This window comes from Zea mays, chromosome 5, assembly GCF_902167145.1.
Source record: "Zea mays cultivar B73 chromosome 5, Zm-B73-REFERENCE-NAM-5.0, whole genome shotgun sequence".
Taxonomy (NCBI): domain Eukaryota; kingdom Viridiplantae; phylum Streptophyta; class Magnoliopsida; order Poales; family Poaceae; genus Zea; species Zea mays.
In genome coordinates, this window is record NC_050100.1 from 167512238 (window position 1) to 167517325 (window position 5088).

A 5088-nucleotide genomic window follows, 5' to 3' on the forward strand; every position below is an offset into this window, starting at 1 on the left:
GTACCGGGCCGAAACGGGTTCGGGCCGGGTCCGTGCCGGGTGGCCCGTTTGGACATCTATACTATAGAGCGGCCAAAACTTTGACACTCTTGTCTGTCTAGCTCCCTCTATTATATATATCGGCACTGTAAAAAAATTATCATACCCATTGTAAACAAAATAAAAAATTCTTGACGTATAAATTCGATCTGCCGTATCTAATGATTCGTACACTATGTATGGGCATGGCGGACGAATCATTCGATACGACAGACGATGGAATTCATACGTCAAGATTTATTTTATTTTTTTGTGCGCGCGTGAGAGTTTTCTGCACTGTTGTGAACGTGGCCGTCTGGAATCGGTACCTGCAGGCGGCGGTATGATGGCGACGATGCTGCCGGGTAGGAAGAAGGACGACGAGAACGTACGTACACATCATCATGCACATGCATATGCTGCTCAGGTACGTACGCGACGCCGGCCGAATGCGAGCGAGCAGCTGTGCCTGCCGGACCAGTCTGCTCCTGGAACTCCGATCCGTCCCGTACGTGTGTGGATCCGGATGCATGTTGCTAGTTGCTACTCAATGCTCGTGTCAGTGCTATCCGGGTGGGCAGATATCCTGTGGAGGGGGAGAGTTCCAATGGATTGCTCTGGGTGGGCAGGCCGCATGGTACTTCTCTAATTGACGTAGAACCGAGTAAATATTGTTGTAGAAGACTAAACTAGATCTAGTCCTAAGGCTAAATTACTCCTACTCCTAGGAATTAGAAGAATGAAAAGATAAACTGATAAATAGATTTGATCGATTGTAGGGGTCAATCAGTCGTAGCCTTTATCTGTATAAAGGGGATGTCTGGATCCGCTACAAGTTATTTCACGAGCTAATCCCACGGTTTTAGCCAAAAATACCGCGAGAAACTCGAAACTCTAACTGATTCTGCGCACTCGCGGACGGACCGTTCGCGAGGACGTTTTGTGTGCTCAACGATTTGTCATGGGATATAACTTCTTGAGCAGTGAGAAGTGTTAAATTAAATCTGCACTGCATTGCATTGCATGTACGCAAAGTTGGTGTGGTGGTCCGGGCAGATCGACAGACCGCTGCTGAAATGCCCAACCAAGCAACCGTTCATGTAGTGATGAGTGACCTGCATAGAAAGATGTACAGCCCACCATGATTTGGCTCAGCGAGAAAGATGGTTTGAGATGGGCAGCAGGGCCTGCTCCCATGCATTGGCATCAACTTCTCCGTGTCCGTCAATTTGGGCAATTGGGCTATATATCATTGCCACAAAGAGCACCAAGGTCTGCAAATCCTGCCGAGTTGATGGCCACTTGGCATTGTTTCAAGAGACGGTGATGATACTTATATCCTCAATAACACAGTGCAGAAATGACGATTAGCTACACTACCCGATCTCTAATCAGTACGGTACAACCAAGACTGAAAAGGCAATAATCTTTAGTATACTAGTTACATGGTCTCTGGTACTAGATCTAGAAGAATATTTATTAAGGCTACCTCTAGCATCTATCATATCTCGTTCCTTATCTCACCTTCTATATTCAAACTTCACCATGTAAATAGTGCTACATACAACCAATTTACACTCGATTTATTATAATATGTGAAGAGGAAAAAAATATAACATAGAAACAAGTGATGCAGTGGTATAGTGATATAGTGATATGCAAGGTTGTACGCGAGAGGGAGGTCAGGATTTCAAATCCACCCTATGCGAAGTTTGAGAAAAAAAAATGTGTGGCTTAGATTGAGACGGAGGACTCCGGGTTGCTAGCTAGCTGGTGCCACCTCCAAAAAAAAAAGATAACCAGATGTGTCCGATAGTGTAATGCCTAAATTTAATTTGGTAGCCTCTTTAAGCAAACTAACAATATGCATGCAAATGTCTAATGTCCACTATATTAGATTAAAGTAATCAATGACACTCTTCTTTGGCATACATACCAAGTGGTGATTAGAATCATTATATGCATAGCAATAGGAAGAGCATCAAAATGAATTCTTAATTTTTTTCTAATAAAATTCATTTAGACCCGTATCAATTAAGCTAATTCAGTTTTATGCAAAAATATATTTGTATGCTATTATTAGCAACGTGTCGGAGATATTTATGCGCTACATTTTTACTCTACATGAGTGAGCCAAAGAGTGTTCTATAAGTTGCAGAGTAGAAACAAATTCTAATGATATATAAAATCATTTCCCATTCTCCACCCCATGAATTTGAGATAGACTTATATCCGAACATTAGAAAGTGGTGGAATGCCAAATTCCAAACTAAATAGGTTATTTTATTAAGTAAATTCCAATTCCTTCGAGATGAATAGATCCAAACACCTTGTAAGAGAATTTAACTATCATATTTAGCTCATGTATGAATAGTATGATAGAAAAATAAAATAGCATAGATAATCATATTAAATGGGAGACAGTGGTCATTTATCATGGTGATCTCCATCACCAAGTTCCATATGTGGTTGTTATGTTTCGCTCGAGGCATTCATAACATTTTTCTGTAAAATCAAATTAGGGGGAGAATCGGATAGCATTGTAGATGTAAAAAAGGATTTGTTCAATTTTCCATCCGTGAGACTGAGAAACACATCCACTATGGATAAGGGTTCGAGCTATTGATTGTTGTACCTTTTTTACCACCGTCCCAAGGTTGTCTTTGGTAGACTGTGTAATATAGGGGACGTAGAACTATAAATGGTACTGTTTGGCACTGTTTGCAGAGAGAAGTTTAAAATAGAGAATGAAATAGAGGATGTGATAGAAAATCTGTTGTAGTATGTAGATAGCCTAATGACCCGTTACCCCCTTCAAGCGCTGCCCTAAGAAGACAAGCAGGTTGTCTAGTAGTTATAGAGAGAGGTCTCTAGTGTCATGACATCAAACTGATACAAATGTTTCGCATGTCGACTCTTAAACATGAAGTAAGTTGATAAACGTGTGTCCATATCTCATTTACCCGTACTTGTCAATGTCCTAGAAAGAAATTTATTATATTAGTCCTGCCTCGAGTCAAACCATCTAAAGTTCAACTAGATTTCTAGAGATTGATATCAAAATTCATTGTACCAAATTGGCATATATACTACGAGAATAAATTCGATGACAAATCTAATGATATTTATTTGATATCATAAATATTTGTAATTTTATATAAATTTAATTAGACATAAGATAGTCTGATTCAAAACAAAATTAAGGCCAATTCCGATTCTGAAACAAAGGAAGATCGACATTTACGTGATATAATTAAGCACAGTTCAAAACATTTGAGGAAACAACAAACGACAGACGTCACACCGTCTCTGACTGTATAGGAACAGACTAGGCGGGGTGTTGTAATTAACTCAGTAATCAGTACACGGGATCAATTGTGCAGGAGCTTGCGTACCAGTACGCGAAGAAAGGCGCGTGCCTTGCGCTGGTGGCCCGGAGGAAGCAAGCGCTGGAGGGCGTTGCGGCGGCCGCCCTGGAGCGTGGCGCGCCGGACGTTCTTGTCATTCCGGCCGACGTCTCGGACGCCGAGCAATCGCGGCGTGCCGTCGAGGACACCGTCGCTCACTTCGGTAAACGTACGAGACCGTCTCTGTCTCTATCCGTCCTGCATCCTGTTCATGGTCAGCTGAGACCTGATTTTCTTGTCTGCGTCGCTGTATTAATTTGTGTGTGTGTGGTTCACTGTCAGTGAACCATCTAGTCGCCAATGCCGGGGTCTGGTCCAGCTGCTTCTTCGACGAAGTGACCAACATAACTGGGTTCAACAAAATGATGGTAAATCAATTAAATACTACATTCACCTCCGTTCTCGAATATTATCGTCCGCTATTTTATTTTTTTAACTAATAACGATAAATAAGAAAGAACGGAGCCGATACGTTTTTGACATGCATATATGCACATGCGTCCATTCAGGATGTGAATTTCTGGGGCTCTGTCTACCCAACCTACTACGCGCTGCCACACCTCAAGGCCAGCAGAGGAAAACTCGTCGTGACTTCCTCAACGGCGGCCACGGCGCCGACATCTCGGCTGAGCCTGTACAATGTAAGCAACGAACAACGGAAGAGTATGTACGTATGAGTACCTAGTAGTAGCTAATTCAGAAAATAGAGAAACGCCAGAATGGCTCTCGAAAATATTAATTAATTAAATTCTGTCGTTATGTGTGCACAACACAAACAGGCTACCAAGGCAGCACAGCTGAGGTTCTACGAGACACTGAGATCCGAGCTTGGATCGGAGGTTGGGGTGACTATACTGACGGCCGGATTCGTGGAGTCCGAGATGACCAAAGGCAAGGTTATCCAGAAAGACGGCCAGGTCGCCATTGACCTGGAGGCCAGAGATGTAAGTTGCAAAAAAAAAAAAAAAAAAAAAAACTACGTGAGCCAGGGACATGCATATATATATATACGTCGTTTGCATGCAGGTGCAGATCGGGGTGTTCCCAGTGGCCCGTGTGGAGAAGCTGTGCGACTGTGCGAGGTAGCCTTGGACGGGCATCCAGAGAGGGGCCTGGTACGTGACATGGCCGTCGCTGTACCGGCCGGTACCGCTCGTCGCCTGCCTCGCCCCCGAGGTCCTCAGCTGTCAGTCCCACGCGCTGTACAGCGCCAGAGACGGGGGGCCGCCGCTGAGCCAGAGGATGCTGGACGCCACCGGAGCCAAGCGCTTCTACCCGCCGTCGTCGCTCCGGCATCGTCCGGGCATCAAGGCGGAGGAGGGGACTCGTCACAAAAAGGACTGATCACGAGTGTTCAGTGAGAGCTGCAAAGGGCCCTGGTACATGCATACCCAAAGTTTATGTGATTCATTCGAGAGCGGAGAGCGAGTGATGTCTTGTCGTCAAAGAGATCCTTCACTAATTTGATTTGGTTGTTGTTTATGTAATTTAAGAGTGAGAGAGATACACAACTTCGATATAGTGGTCACAAAACAATTCAGAAGGACGCGCATTGCGTCCATGATGCTCTTGCTCGATCTCCACGAGATGTCGGTTTTGTCCGTACATTTTCCCCTCGCCGCCCATGTGTCATAGTTTACCTTGACCATGTCCGTAATTTAAG

The 5088-nt window shown here is 44.0% G+C and overlaps 1 pseudogene; it reads left to right on the top strand.

Annotated features, from left to right (window-relative positions):
* The first annotated feature begins 364 nt into the window (after positions 1-364).
* Positions 365-4769, top strand: LOC103628654 (11-beta-hydroxysteroid dehydrogenase A-like; annotated as a pseudogene).
* The last annotated feature ends 319 nt before the right edge of the window (positions 4770-5088 follow it).